General features: G+C 31.6%; 1 protein-coding gene across 1 annotated transcript in view; it reads left to right on the forward strand.

The window, feature by feature from the left end:
• The window catches only part of LOC145249495 (A disintegrin and metalloproteinase with thrombospondin motifs 6-like), a 733443-nt gene that overhangs the window by 474507 nt on the left and 241424 nt on the right, over window positions 1-17512 (forward strand). The gene's annotated exons all lie outside the window — the stretch shown is intronic.

Genomic DNA, 17512 nt, shown 5'->3' on the forward strand with positions numbered 1-17512 from the left:
AACATCAGTGTCTAACTGCTCTCGGAGGGAGACAAGTAAATAACTATTATTAAAAAAAATAATTTTCTGTCTCTTTTTCTTTAATAATATTTTCCCTACATTCGCAACATTAGTGTCTAACTGCTCTCGGAGGGAGACAAGTAAATAACTATTATTAAAAAAAAATAATTTTCTGTTTCTTTTTCTTTAATAATATTTTCCCCACATTCAAAACATTAGTGTCTAACTGCTCTCGGAGGGAGACAAGTAAATAACTATTATTAAAAAAAATAATTTTCTGTCTCTTTTTCTTTAATAATATTTTCCCTACATTCGCAACATTAGTGTCTAACTGCTCTCGGAGGGAGACAAGTAAATAACTATTATTAAAGAAAATAATTTTCTGTTTCTTTAATAATATTTTCCCTACATTAACAACATTAGTGTCTAACTGCTCTCGGAGGGAGACAAGTAAATAACTATTATTAAAAAAAAATAATTTTCTGTTTCGTAATAATATTTTCCCCACATTCACAACATTAGTGTCTAACTGTTCTCGGAGGGAGACAAGTAAATAACTATTATTAAAAAAAATAATTTTCTGTCTCTTTTTCTTTAATAATATTTTCCCTACATTCGCAACATTAGTGTCTAACTGCTCTCGGAGGGAGACAAGTAAATAACTATTATTAACAAAAATAATTTTCTGTCTCTTTTTCTTTAATAATATTTTCCCTACATTCGCAACATTAGTGTCTAACTGATCTCGGAGGGAGACAAGTAAATAACTATTATTAAAAAAAAATAATTTTCTGTCTCTTTTTCTTTAATAATATTTTCCCTACATTCGCAACATTAGTGTCTAACTGCTCTCGGAGGGAGACAAGTAAATAACTATTATGAAAAAAAATAATTTTCTGTCTCTTTTTCTTTAATAATATTTTCCCTACATTCGAAACATTAGTGTCTAACTGCTCTCGGAGGGAGACAAGTAAATAACTATTATTAAAAAAAATAATTTTCTGTCTCTTTTTCTTTAATAATATTTTCCCCACATTCGCAACATTAGTGTCTAACTGCTCTCGGAGGGAGACAAGAAAATAACTATTATTAAAAAAAAATAATTTTCTGTTTCTTTAATAATATTTTCCCCACATTCACAACATTAGTGTCTAACTGCTCTCGGAGGGAGACAAGTAAATAACTATTATTAAAAAAAATAATTTTCTGTCTCTTTTTCTTTAATAATATTTTCCCTACATTCGCAACATTAGTGTCTAACTGCTCTCGGAGGGAGACAAGTAAATAACTATTATTAAAAAAAATAATTTTCTGTCTCTTTTTCTTTAATAATATTTTCCCTACATTCGCAACATTAGTGTCTAACTGCTCTCGGAGGGAGACAAGTAAATAACTATTATTAAAAAAAATAATTTTCTGTCCCTTCTTCTTTAATAATATTTTCCCTACATTCGCAACATTAGTGTCTAACTGCTCTCGGAGGGAGACAAGTAAATAACTATTATTAAAAAAAAATAATTTTCTGTTTCTTTAATAATATTTTCCCTACATTCACAACATTAGTGTCTAACTGCTCTCGGAGGGAGACAAGTAAATAACTATTATTAAAGAAAATAATTTTCTGTTTCTTTAATAATATTTTCCCCACATTCACAACATTAGTGTCTAACTGCTCTCGGAGGGAGACAAGTAAATAACTATTATTAAAAAAAATAATTTTCTGTCTCTTTTTCTTTAATAATATTTTCCCCACATTCACAACATTAGTGTCTAACTGCTCTCGGAGGGAGACAAGTAAATAACTATTATTAAAAAAAAAATAATTTTCTGTTTCTTTAATAATATTTTCCCCACATTCACAACATTAGTGTCTAACTGCTCTCGGAGGGAGACAAGTAAATAACTATTATTAAAAAAAATAATTTTCTGTTTCTTTTTCTTTAATAATATTTTCCCTACATTCGCAACATTAGTGTCTAACTGCTCTCGGAGGGAGACAAGTAAATAACTATTATTAAAAAAAAATAATTTTCTGTCTCTTTTTCTTTAATAATATTTTCCCTACATTCACAACATTAGTGTCTAACTGTTCTCGGAGGGAGACAAGTAAATAACTATTATTAAAAAAAATAATTTTCTGTTTCTTTTTCTTTAATAATATTTTCCCTACATTCACAACATTAGTGTCTAACTGTTCTCGGAGGGAGACAAGTAAATAACTATTATTAAAAAAAATAATTTTCTGTCTCTTTTTCTTTAGTAATATTTTCCCTACATTCACAACATTAGTGTCTAACTGTTCTCGGAGGGAGACAAGTAAATAACTATTATTAAAAAAAATAATTTTCTGTCTCTTTTTCTTTAATAATATTTTCCCTACATTCACAACATTAGTGTCTAACTGCTCTCGGAGGGAGACAAGTAAATAACTATTATTAAAAAAAAATAATTTTCTGTTTCTTTAATAATATTTTCCCTACATTCACAACATTAGTGTCAAACTGCTCTCGGAGGGAGACAAGTAAATAACTATTATTAAAGAAAATAATTTTCTGTTTCTTTAATAATATTTTCCCCACATTCACAACATTAGTGTCTAACTGCTCTCGGAGGGAGACAAGTAAATAACTATTATTAAAAAAAATAATTTTCTGTCTCTTTTTCTTTAATAATATTTTCCCCACATTCACAACATTAGTGTCTAACTGCTCTCGGAGGGAGACAAGTAAATAACTATTATTAAAAAAAATAATTTTCTGTCTCTTTTTCTTTAATAATATTTTCCCTACATTCGCAACATTAGTGTCTAACTGCTCTCGGAGGGAGACAAGTAAATAACTATTATTAAAAAAAAAATAATTTTCTGTCTCTTTTTCTTTAATAATATTTTCCCTACATTCACAACATTAGTGTCTAACTGTTCTCGGAGGGAGACAAGTAAATAACTATTATTAAAAAAAATAATTTTCTGTCTCTTTTTCTTTAATAATATTTTCCCTACATTCACAACATTAGTGTCTAACTGCTCTCGGAGGGAGACAAGTAAATAACTATTATTAAAAAAAAATAATTTTCTGTTTCTTTAATAATATTTTCCCTACATTCACAACATTAGTGTCTAACTGCTCTCGGAGGGAGACAAGTAAATAACTATTATTAAAGAAAATAATTTTCTGTTTCTTTAATAATATTTTCCCCACATTCACAACATTAGTGTCTAACTGCTCTCGGAGGGAGACAAGTAAATAACTATTATTAAAAAAAAAATAATTTTCTGTTTCTTTAATAATATTTTCCCCACATTCACAACATTAGTGTCTAACTGCTCTCGGAGGGAGACAAGTAAATAACTATTATTAAAAAAAAAATTTTCTGTTTCTTTAATAATATTTTCCCCACATTCACAACATTAGTGTCTAACTGTTCTCGGAGGGAGACAAGTAAATAACTATTATCAAAAAAAATAATTTTCTGTCTCTTTTTCTTTAATAATATTTTCCCTACATTCGCAACATTAGTGTCTAACTGCTCTCGGAGGGAGACAAGTAAATAACTATTATTAAAAAAAAATAATTTTCTGTCTCTTTTTCTTTAATAATATTTTCCCTACATTCACAACATTAGTGTCTAACTGTTCTCGGAGGGAGACAAGTAAATAACTATTATTAAAAAAAATAATTTTCTGTCTCTTTTTCTTTAATAATATTTTCCCTACATTCGCAACATTAGTGTCTAACTGCTCTCGGAGGGAGACAAGTAAATAACTATTATTAAAAAAAAATAATTTTCTGTCTCTTTTTCTTTAATAATATTTTCCCTACATTCACAACATTAGTGTCTAACTGTTCTCGGAGGGAGACAAGTAAATAACTATTATTAAAAAAAAATAATTTTCTGTCTCTTTTTCTTTAATAATATTTTCCTTACATTCACAACATTAGTGTCTAACTGTTCTCGGAGGGAGACAAGTAAATAACTATTATTAAAAAAAATAATTTTCTGTCTCTTTTTCTTTAATAATATTTTCCCTACATTCACAACATTAGTGTCTAACTGCTCTCGGAGGGAGACAAGTAAATAACTATTATTAAAAAAAATAATTTTCTGTTTCTTTTTCTTTAATAATATTTTCCTTACATTCACAACATTAGTGTCTAACTGTTCTCGGAGGGAGACAAGTAAATAACTATTATTAAAAAAAAATAATTTTCTGTTTCTTTTTCTTTAATAATATTTTCCCTACATTCACAACATTAGTGTCTAACTGCTCTCGGAGGGAGACAAGTAAATAACTATTATTAAAAAAAAATAATTTTCTGTCTCTTTTTCTTTAATAATATGTTCCTTACATTCACAACATTAGTGTCTAACTGCTCTCGGAGGGAGACAAGTAAATAACTATTATTAAAAAAAAATAATTTTCTGTCTCTTTTTCTTTAATAATATTGTCCCTACATTCACAACATTAGTGTCTAACTGTTCTCGGAGTGAGACAAGTAAATAACTATTATTAAAGAAAATAATTTTCTGTTTCTTTTTCTTTAATAATATTTTCCCTACATTCACAACATTAGTGTCTAACTGTTCTCGGAGGGAGACAAGTAAATAACTATTATTAAAAAAAAATAATTTTCTGTTTCTTTTTCTTTAATAATATTTTCCCTACATTCACAACATTAGTGTCGTACTGTTCTCGGAGGGAGACAAGTAAATAACTATTATTAAAAAAAATAATTTTCTGTTTCTTTTTCTTTAATAATATTTTCCCTACATTCACAATATTAGTGTCTAACTGTTCTCGGAGGGAGACAAGTAAATAACTATTATTAAAAAAAAATAATTTTCTGTTTCTTTTTCTTTAATAATATTTTCCCTACATTCACAACATTAGTGTCTAACTGTTCTCGGAGGGAGACAAGTAAATAACTATTATTAAAAAAAAATAATTTTCTGTTTCTTTTTCTTTAATAATATTTTCCCTACATTCACAACATTAGTGTCTAACTGTTCTCGGAGGGAGACAAGTAAATAACTATTATTAAAAAAAAATAATTTTCTGTTTCTTTTTCTTTAATAATATTTTCCCTACATTCACAACATTAGTGTCTAACTGTTCTCGGAGGGAGACAAGTAAATAACTATTATTAAAAAAAATAATTTTCTGTCTCTTTTTCTTTAATAATATTTTCCCTACATTCACAACATTAGTGTCTAACTGTTCTCGGAGGGAGACAAGTAAATAACTATTATTAAAGAAAATAATTTTCTGTTTCTTTTTCTTTAATAATATTTTCCTTACATTCACAACATTAGTGTCTAACTGTTCTCGGAGGGAGACAAGTAAATAACTATTATTAAAAAAAAATAATTTTCTGTTTCTTTTTCTTTAATAATATTTTCCTTACATTCACAACATTAGTGTCTAACTGTTCTCGGAGGGAGACAAGTAAATAACTATTATTAAAAAAAAATAATTTTCTGTTTCTTTTTCTTTAATAATATTTTCCTTACATTCACAACATTAGTGTCTAACTGCTCTCGGAGGGAGACAAGTAAATAACTATTATTAAAAAAAAATAATTTTCTGTCTCTTTTTCTTTAATAATATTTTCCCCACATTCACAACATTAGTGTCTAACTGTTCTCGGAGGGAGACAAGTAAATAACTATTATTAAAAAAAAATAATTTTCTGTCTCTTTTTCTTTAATAATATTTTCCTTACATTCACAAGATTAGTGTCTAACTGCTCTCGGAGGGAGACAAGTAAATAACTATTATTAAAAAAAATTATTTTCTGTCTCTTTTTCTTTAATAATATTTTCCTTACATTCACAACATTAGTGTCTAACTGCTCTCGGAGGGAGACAAGTAAATAACTATTATTAAAAAAAAATAATTTTCTGTCTCTTTTTCTTTAATAATATTTTCCTTACATTCACAACATTAGTGTCTAACTGCTCTCGGAGGGAGACAAGTAAATAACTATTATTAAAAAAAATAATTTTCTGTTTCTTTTTCTTTAATAATATTTTCCCTACATTCACAACATTAGTGTCTAACTGCTCTCGGAGGGAGACAAGTAAATAACTATTATTAAAGAAAATAATTTTCTGTTTCTTTTTCTTTAATAATATTTTCCCTACATTCACAACATTAGTGTCTAACTGTTCTCGGAGGGAGACAAGTAAATAACTATTATTAAAGAAAATAATTTTCTGTTTCTTTTTCTTTAATAATATTTTCCCTACATTCACAACAGTAGTGTCTAACTGTTCTCGGAGGGAGACAAGTATATAACTATTATTAAAGAAAATAATTTTCTGTTTCTTTTTCTTTAATAATATTTTCCCCACATTCACAACATTAGTGTCTAACTGTTCTCGGAGGGAGACAAGTAAATAACTATTATTTAAAATAATAATTTTCTGTTTCTTTTTCTTTAATAATATTTTCCCTACATTCACAACATTAGTGTCTAACTGTTCTTGGAGGGAGACAAGTAAATAACTATTATTAAAGAAAATAATTTTCTGTTTCTTTTTCTTTAATAATATTTTCCCTACATTCACAACATTAGTGTCTAACTGTTCTCGGAGGGAGACAAGTAAATAACTATTATTAAAGAAAATAATTTTCTGTTTCTTTTTCTTTAATAATATTTTCCCTACATTCACAACATTAGTGTCTAACTGCTCTCGGAGGGAGACAAGTAAATAACTATTATTAAAAAAAATAATTTTCTGTTTCTTTTTCTTTAATAATATTTTCCCTACATTCACAACATTAGTGTCTAACTGCTCTCGGAGGGAGACAAGTAAATAACTATTATTTAAAAAAATAATTTTCTGTTTCTTTTTCTTTAATATTATTTTCCCTACATTCACAACATAAGTGTCTAACTGCTCTCGGAGGGAGACAAGTAAATAACTATTATTTAAAAAAATAATTTTCTGTTTCTTTTTCTTTAATAATATTTTCCCTACATTCACAACATTAGTGTCTAACTGCTCTCGGAGGGAGACAAGTAAATAACTATTATTAAAGAAAATAATTTTCTGTTTCTTTTTCTTTAATAATATTTTCCCTACATTCACAACATTAGTGTCTAACTGTTCTCGGAGGGAGACAAGTAAATAACTATTATTAAAGAAAATAATTTTCTGTTTCTTTTTCTTTAATAATATTTTCCCTACATTCACAACATTAGTGTCTAACTGTTCTCGGAGGGAGACAAGTAAATAACTATTATTAAAAAAAAATAATTTTCTGTTTCTTTTTCTTTAATAATATTTTCCTTACATTCACAACATTAGTGTCTAACTGCTCTCGGAGGGAGACAAGTAAATAACTATTATTAAAAAAAAATAATTTTCTGTTTCTTTTACTTTAATAATATTTTCCTTACATTCACAACATTAGTGTCTAACTGTTCTCGGAGGGAGACAATAACTATTATTAAAGAAAATAATTTTCTGTTTCTTTTTCTTTAATAATATTTTCCCTACATTCACAACATTAGTGTCTAACTGCTCTCGGAGGGAGACAAGTAAATAACTATTATTTAAAAAAATAATTTTCTGTTTCTTTTTCTTTAATAATATTTTCCCTACATTCACAACATTAGTGTCTAACTGTTCTCGGAGGGAGACAAGTAAATAACTATTATTTAAAAAAATAATTTTCTGTTTCTTTTTCTTTAATAATATTTTCCCTACATTCACAACATTAGTGTCTAACTGCTCTCGGAGGGAGACAAGTAAATAACTATTATTAAAAAAAAATAATTTTCTGTTTCTTTTTCTTAATAATATTGTATAAAGTTCCGTTTTATGATAACGCGACTCTGGTTCATTTCTCAAAAAGAAAAAAAAAAGAAGTCGATGCGCGCTGCTTGTCCAACCTGCAAAGGGTGTTTATTCCGAAAGCCGTTCTCACCATAGGGAGGTTGAAAATAAGAAAATACCTTTCGGAATTACCACTCCCAACCTTTCCATGTTAAGAACGGCTTTCAGAATAAACACCTTTTGCAGGTTGGACAAGTAGCGCACATTGACAAAAAAAAAAGAGCAAAGGAAATCATTCTTAAGTTATCTCAAAATTTTTTTAAGTTATCATATTATCGACTACTGCTAGTTTTTTTTCTGCTTTTGTTTTTTTTTAATTAAACTTGAGTAAAAATTTTCTAATTAAATCTTAAATAAAACCAAGTGGTTCTTTTCTTTAACTTTGATTTTTTTTTACACAAACTATATTCGAAAACTTTGAAACGAAAAGTTATAGCAAAATTTGAAATATCTCGCAACACGTAAATAGTTGTATTTCTATTTATTTTCTTTGCTTTCTGGCTTAAGAGAGAATTTTTTTAAAGTTTTTTTTTTTTTGCAAATATCTTTAGGTATGAAACTAAAAAGACATTTGCAAAAAATAACCTCGACCGAAACTTGAGTAAATTCGTTTTATATTTTTGTTTTAATACAAGATTTTTTTATGCGCTGACGAATTGAATAAATCACACGAGACGAAGTTGCTTTGACTAATTGAACCCTTAATTACTGAAACAATTTTTTTTTTTTAATACAATGTGCAAAATGATTGTCTCAGGCTTTAATTAGACGTACATAAAATTGCGTTTAATTTTTAAGTCGTGCATAATTAGTAAAACCAAGGCACGACTAATCTAAAAAATAAACTTGTTTTTTTCTTTTACAAAATTTTTTAACGAAAAAAAAAATAAATGGAAGAAAAAGTAGAAAACATAATATTAAGAAAAAAAATAATTGTAAATACTTTTTATACGAATTTAAAAAATATATTTGCCAAAATAACATCTCGATTGAAATTTGTGAGTAAATTAATTTTATTTTAACAAATTCCTAATGAACCGCCCCCTTAAGTAAACACTTCATCGAATCTCCACACTAACGTAATGTACTTGCAATAACCCTTATCCCTGAGTGGCTTCCGGGCCTTGATAAGTGGTGATCACTGTGTAAAAAAAACAAAAACAAAAAAACAACAGATTTTACCATATTTTGCGCTGACAAACCCAGTAGTAAAATAGCTGTAAGAGCAAATAATCGCACATAATTAGTCATACAATTTTAGTAAAACCCCTTATGTACGATCAAAATCCGGCACGACTGAATTGTCCGATTCGGCTCCTGCTGATTTAAGCAACTTTACAGATTGTTTCAACAACAGCAGGAGCAACCAATCGTACATTGATTGGGAATAATTTTGGTCGTACATATTTAGTAAAACCGTGTATACAGTAACGTCCAGTAGATGTATTTCATTTCATTATTCTGAAGAAATATATATGTATATTATATATACATATACAGTAACGTCCAAAACTAAGGGACAAAATTTTAAAACCTAATATTTGTTAGAAATAACAAATATGAAAAGCTGAAATTTTCACAACTGGTAGTCATTATCATCCATAATAACATACTAAAATTTGAATCATTTGCAAAGGATAGAAAAAGAATTATAACAATTATTTATTTTCAAAATAGGAACGTCCAAAAATAAGGGACAAAATTAAGAAAAACAATGTAACCAGTATGCTATATTTAAATTTTTTTTATTTCTTCTAACGAATAATCTTAATCATTTGCAAACGTTGCATCAGCTGGCACCGTGGTGAAATGCCTAAAAGCTTGATTACTCTGTGAGACAAGCTATTGTGAAGCTACACAAGGAAAAGCACACCATTAGAGAGATTTCAGAGAAAGTGAAACGTTCTAGGAGTGTTGTAGGCAGGGTTGTTAAATCCTTCAGAATAATGAAATGAAATATATCTACTGGTATGCAAATCCAGTGATTTTCGGTCTTACAAAATATCAATTCAACCAGCGGTGAAACGAAGGAAATATGGTGGCACGTGATTGTTACGTAGTACGTTAAGAAGATTACAAGACACGTTGGAGGTCTTCACCTCCTTACTACCAGGATTCTCCATTTAATGATTTAGCATTAATTCTTGGATTTGAATTACAAAATCCTTTTTCTGACTCAATGTTTATTTCCCTTATTCTATGTATCTTAAATGTTGCTTTTTTTTTTTTTTTTAAATTTTAATTACTTTAATTTTCTATGTTCATTGCTTTTAGCAAATCCGGTACAAACTAATAAAAATGTTTGCTAATATTTTCCCTCTGAGGAGATGAATAAGCATTGAAAATTCATGGGTTAAGGAAATAGATTCATTAAATTATATTCTTTGTTTTTAAGCAACAACAATTTCTATATTTAAAAATTAGCCTTTTTAAATCATACAATTTAAATACCTAAAATTTTATACATACATATATATATATATATATATATATATATATATATATATATATATATATATAACTACTTCATTTACTCATAAAATAAATGTACGAAAGTATAGATTTATGCGTAAACTTTAAGTATTTACTTCAAAAGTGCTTATGCGCGAATTCTGTGGTTGTTTATTGTTTTTATATGGTCCTCTTCTATTGAGGATTTAGTTAGCCAATCAGCTTTCTAGTATCCACCGCGCCCCTTCCTATCAGCCAATGGGCATGCATTTTATCGAACAAAGGATCTGTTTTAAAACTAGGTTAGTGGTTTAAGGCAGACATTTTTTTTAAAACAAATAAATAAATTAAATAAACATGAATATACATAAACGATCACACATATATGTATGTATACATATGTATATTTATATATAAACTAACAAAAATTTGCGCATAAGCCTGAGGAATCCTAGAGTGGATGAAACGCCGAATATTCAGTGTAGCTTAATCGCCATATATATTTTTTAAATTACTATATATATATATATATATATATATATATATATATATATATATATATATACTAGCAGGAGCCGTTAACCGGCGTTGCCCGGTGGTTGCATATATAATACATGTAGAGACTGAATTCTTAATGATAACAATGCTGTAAAACATAACCAATCAAATCCTCTTTGTTTTTTGCTTCGATTTCCCTCTAACAATCATTACCCATTTCTTTCCAATTCGTATTTGCTAATGAAATCTATCACAGACCTGATACAGAATTCCCATGTTTTTGGCAGCCAAAAACACCATTTTCTTTTGATAATCAGATAATTATATCAGAACGCAGCCAGAAAGCATTGCAGAACATCTCACTGTTTGTCACTCGGCTTATTAATTATATTTGCAATGCGAGTTTCGCTAGGAGACATAGAAACAAAAGAAAAAAAAGACATGATTTACAAACGGTGACCTCGTTCACGGAACGAAACGAAACGAAAAGCCTACATTATAAAAAAACTACATAGTTTATCTGTATAGTAATAAAGCTATAGCAATTACAGGTTCGTACGTACGTTATCACCGTTCACTTGATGTGTTTGGGAATGTTCTTATATAGGTTTATATCGGAATGGTTCTGATAAGTATCCAAAATCGATAATTAAAAAAATGGATTAAAGAAGAATTCCGATTTGGATCAAAGTTAACACTTTTATACAACCTAACATCACAAGTTCATCTGAGAAGTTTTATCTCCACACAAGCAGAAAGGCCCACCGTATAAAATCAACTGTAGATTGCTTTGCTAAGACAGGCGCACATTCAAAAATTGATGTTTCTGTTTACAGCACAAGTGAACTATGATACTCGACTTTTACATTTTAATCTCGAAGTGAAGCCATTATTTACAGATGAATTCATAAAATCAACAGTATATTCTCTACAGTGCAATGTAGACTATGATATATTGTGGACTAAGTCAGTGTGGGAAGGCATGTGAAGCTTCTTCTCGGTATATTACGGGTGGGGTGGGGGTTCCTAACTGGAACAGGCAATCAACCGATTCGATTTTAAAAAAATCAATGATTTTGATGATAATATAGGTTAGGAGAGTGGAAATTTTGTTGATCCTCATTCAATCCCGGACAACGTCGGGTCTCGCTGCTAGTGTATTGCTAAAATTGTATTACATAAAAACAATACGGCACAATCATGCTGACACACTGGTTCTCGCCAGATCACCAAAGTTAAGCAACGTTGAGCCTGGCCAGTACCAGATCTGTGACCATTTGGGAAGGCAAGGCACTGTATGTACCGCGAAGTAAAATACCAGGTTGAGAAACTGGCGCGGTCTGTCCTTATCTCGAGGGTAGATGAGACTCTTTTAACGCATGGTAGACACCCCATCTACTGATGACGTCATAATAAAAAAAATACCCTTGATAGCCCTGGCAAGGCATCAAGTATTCAACTACCGACAAGATTCAAATTACACTACAAATGTTAAGTGAGTTCAATCTCAGCTACGGCCACACTGGATGGATGGGATGAAAACATGTTTCTGAATTCTCATCTGCAAGGACCCATGGCATAACAGATAAAGTGCTAAATAAAGTTCAGTTCTAAGCAGTTCTCTTCTGGAGGTTTAAGGTTCAATCACTAATTTGGGTGATACTAATAATACAATTGTACTCGGTCATGGCTGATTTTGTGAACCCATAATGCACATAGACTACATTGGATCTTACTCCTTTGCTTCACATAGATATTGACTGGAGGTTTTCAGCTGCTCTACTTCTAGTCAAGACACATGTGGCAACAGTACTCCATCTTATTTTACTCTTGTACAGGTAGAGGATTGTGCTAAGAGTGCGATTCATACTTTAAAGATAAAAAAAAATTTTGTCAACTTTTTTTTTTTTTTTTGCTAATAAACTGCAAGTTATAAAAATCAGAAATGGATACATTGTCAGGTGAATGATGAAGAATATTATGAGAGGATATAAAATAGAAATACTGAATTGATCGAAACTAATAAACTTACTTTGATGCGACTGCAGACACAACAGGTGATTCAATCAGACTATGTCCACTATCAGTGAAAACGGAAAGATATATTGCTAAAGACAGACACTTTCTCCGAGGAATAGAATCTACCATCTTTCCTGTGATTTTTATCAATGGATTTGATGTAGGATTTTCAGGTCAGGGGTAAATGTCATTCCGAGAACAAAACCAAATTGTTTTTCAGATTTTTCTTTAATCTGAACATCATTAATCTCTACTATTATATCAAAGTCTGTGCGTATGTGAGTTCCTTATAGGTTCGGAAACGGCTGAGCCTATCTTTTGCAAATTTCACCCAATTTTTTTATTTAAGCGTTGTCTTAAGGAGAATTGTTTTCCAACACCCTGAAAAACCTTATAAGTATGCCCCATATTTAAAATTGAGGTGATCGGTTATCTCTCTGTCAGTATAGACGAATAAGTCTTTTGTGTGTTAAATAGAGAAATAGTCAACAATCTCAGCAAAAAATAACCTTCATGCAATATGGTTTCCGTTCTGCTAGATCTACAGCAGATGTGCTTACAGTTATTTCTAATAGGATTAGTGAATCTCTCGATAGAGGCTTTTTTCTAGGGTAATTGCTCTTGACATATCAAAGGCTTTTGATAGGGTATGGCATAAAGGTTTACTTCACAAGATCTCCCGTTATGGTATAGCTGGAAATGTCTTTTTAAATTATTAAATCATTTCTCTCTGATAGGTTCATAAGAGTAGTAGTTGATGGGCAGAAATCAGAAGCTCATAGTATTAATGCTGGTGTCCCTCCTGGATCCATCCTGGGTTCAACTTTCTTCCTAATCTACATTAACGATCTTCCAGATCACATCCTTCAATCATTTGTAGACATTTATGCTGACGACACTACCATCTATGGCAACACATCTAATACTGTAAACGATTAAGTTCTCTCTGATTCTCTCATCTCTGATCTTGAGCATGTGATAACATGGGGGAAAAAGTGGCTAGTTACTTTTAATGCATCTAAAACCAAGCTTCTATCTTTCCATCATCACCGTTGTGATCCCCATCTGGCATCAATTGAAATGAATGACTCTCATCTTGGGGAGGCTCCATGCTTTGACAAGCTTCTGGGTTTGATCTTTACTCCTGATCTAAAATGGAATATGTACATCACATCTGTTGCCAAGGTTGCTGGAAAAATGATGGGATCCTTCTATCGATCCAGTAGATATCTACCTGCTGATGCAATACTCTACCTATATAAGAGTCAGCTACGTCCAAGGATGGAGCATTGTTTTATCGTTATTTTCAGGGCAAGTGCTCGCCTGAGCTCCAACCTATGGTGCCCCCTCATCAAACATTCACAAGAAACACTCGTTTGACTGTAAACATTATCAATATTTTCCCCCACACTTTATCTGTGCCTAAACCTAAACGTAGATTCCATGAACAAATCTTCTTTATTAGAACTGCACACCTGTGAAACTCTCTAACTTTTTCCTGCTTTCCAGTTGACTACAATATGGCCGTCTTCAAGTCCAATGTGAACAAGTTCTTGATGAGCCGTTCTTAAGTAATCCAATTTTACCAAATTCACATTACTATGATATTGTCCTTTTGACCACTATGCAGGGTTTTTTAGGAGCTTGCTTTACGTGTCTACGCACTTGTCTCTGACTAGCTTTGCTTCCAGGCTTTCAGAGCTTGTACCAATGCCCGTCTGCGCAGTTTGCTGACAACTCCCAGACTCTCAACTCTAATCTTTTAACCTGTCAGTTTAAGTGACTTAAGTGATTCAATGATACGTCTTATTAAAGCGTGAGTAACTACTCAAGGTCAATCTATGATATTTTGTTTATATTTAGCTAAGCAAATTTTTGTAAACATTTTAGCTAAACACTTTTTACATGCCTGTTACCAATTTTATTTCTCTAAAGAATAATTCTTAATATGAACTATTTTTGCAAGATCATTGAGTGTTGTCCGGTCTAATATCCAACAGGATTATAAAAGGTTTGAAATTCCCTGCAGGTTCCCAAGTTCGACAAGATGCACCGGAAGAAGGTCGAAGGTTACATTAGCTGAAATATTGTGAGAACATGATTCAATAGTCTGAATAATACAAATCAAAAATCTTCATCGAAAAAATTCAGAAACAAATAGGAATTCAGAAGAAAACTAAGAATTATGAATTGCTTAAGAATTTTATATGGTCATGACTTACATTTTTTTTTCTCGTTCACCCCTAACAAGGCATATCGCCATTTGGACGTAAGTGATTACTGATTGGGGCCAAGATGGTAATTTACATTTAAACTTCTGCATAGCAGTACACTCTTAGAAGCAGTTAGCAGGAAGGGAATTCCAAAGTCATTTAAACTTCTGCATAGCAGTACACTCTTAGAAGCAGTTAGCAGGAAGGGGATTCTAAAGTCATTTAAACTTCTGCATAGCAGTGCATTCATTGAAGCAGTTAGCAGGAAGGGAATTCCAAAGTCATTTAAACTTCTGCATAGCAGTGCATTCATTGAAGCAGTTAGCAGGAAGGGAATTCCAAAGTCATTTAAACTTCTGCATAGCAGTGCATTCATTGAAGCAGTTAGCAGGAAGGGAATTCAAAAGTCATTTAAACTTCTGCATAGCAGTGCATTCATTGAAGCAGTTAGCAGGAAGGGAATTCCAAAGTCTAGCTGTTCAAGGGGAAAAAAACTATTAGAGTAAAAAGCTTTTTGGCATTTAGGGACCTCAACAGTGAAGGGGTGAGATTTTGTTGCTAAGCAGGTTTGTCAGGGATGTGTACGTCGAAGGGGCACAAGTGCAACGAGTTCATCAGAGAACATTCTATTAAAATATTTCTAAAACAGCTACAGAGATGCAAAATTACGGCTATGGAATAGGGACTGGAGCTTAGTGGATAAAGTGGGACCTGTTAGATTAGAAAACCCTCCTTTGGACCCTATCCAAGAGGGAGGGGCTAGTGGTAAATGCAGCGGTCTAGATGTGGCAACAATACTCCATGCATGGGCGAATGGTGGCCTTGTAAAGGAGCAGGATACTCTCAAGTGTGAGTAGTCTTCTAGCATGATAGAGGGAACTCACCTTCATTACAGCATCCTTTGCAATGTCCACTATGTATTTGTTCCAGTTCATATTGCTCGCAAATGTTAGGCTGAGCAGTTTGAAGGAAGAATTTGTGGGTAGGGTGCGATTTGTTATGGATATCAGTGGTTGGAGCATCGACTTGTAATTGTTCAAGGACATGATATGTAAAGTGCATTCTACCCTTATGGATTAAATAAAGGGTTTCAATTCAAAATTCTGTTGTGGAGATGCCCACTAATTAACATAGGCGGGTGAGTGAGATATATAAAGGTAGCAATCACCAATACCGAGGGACTTCAGAACGACCGCCAAATAGGCAAGACGCCTATGTTGCCTCCAGTAAGACATACAACAAGCCACCTGCCAGAATTTCTCCAACTGAGGTATATCTGAAGACATGTAAATATGTATATAACTTTTCTTCCTAATATATTATTGTTATACCTTTACTTTCCGTGTTCTTGTTAATCATTTGTGCAGACACAACAAATTCCATACAGATTTATTTCAGAGTTCGACAAATATCTGAAGAAGGTCAGAGGTTACATCAGTCTAAACGTTGTTAGAAGTGCTCTTCCACCAAGACACTGCACCATGTCACAAGTCTCAAGCTGAGAAAAGTCATATCGCCACTTTGCTCGAGTAGAAATGAACAGCTTTTGCCTTAAAGAAGCACCCTGCTTTGAAAACTTCTTGGATTGATCGGAGGGGGTACCATTTCTTAGAACTTTTTATATACCCCATAGATTATTATATCTACCATTTGCGAAGAGACATCGTGTCTATCTTTTATTTGAGCGACTTTTATTTTATAAAATTCCTGCTATTCTATCTTCTCGCGTGTTTGTTTGTGAACTAAATTAAAAGTGAAGTTGTGTTCTCGGCCTTTCGTGCCGGCACGTCCAGAAAGCAATGAGCTTTGATCAATGTGGGGGAAAACCCGTCATATCATTTTTGTGGGGAGCTGGTTTTCCCCAACATCTTGGTGAAACAAACAAATACGCAGAAAGCTCCAAGCTTAACTGGCTTGCAGCCAAAGTTAAGTGCGTGATGTTTATGCTATTGTGTCACCTCATTCATTTAACTTTTAATCATTTAATTTCAATGATTCTCACTTCCTCTGCCCTCTTAGCGTCGCAGTAAGATATCACGTTTTCTTTCACTTTTTTTTCCGCCTTCGCCTCTAGGCTTCGGGTTTGAGCCTACCAAAACTTTTTTGTTTTTCCTACACGCACACACCGACAAACACCCAGGCAACCCGCTAGTCTATATGTATAAAAGACAAAATTGCCAGGCACGTTTTTGTGTGTCCAGCAAAGGCTTTTTTCGCCTGGGTTCTTAGTGGGGTTACTATTCGTTAAGTTCATCACTTTTATTTTTTGTTTTACACCTCCAAACACCTGGGTGACGCCGGGTACCCCCACTAGTCTGTAATATAAATTTCACCTGTCTGTTTAAAAATATATGTATATATGTTTGTATTTCTGCCTAAAGCTTTCGACAGCAGAAACGGATATTGACGAGATCGGTATCATTTTGAAGCACGACCCTTCGGACGACAAATATCGAAAAATTGGCCAATAACTTTGATTCCTTCAC

This window comes from Euprymna scolopes, chromosome 28 (genome assembly GCF_053919585.1).
Source record: "Euprymna scolopes isolate OS-2025 chromosome 28, ASM5391958v1, whole genome shotgun sequence".
NCBI lineage: Eukaryota > Metazoa > Mollusca > Cephalopoda > Sepiida > Sepiolidae > Euprymna > Euprymna scolopes.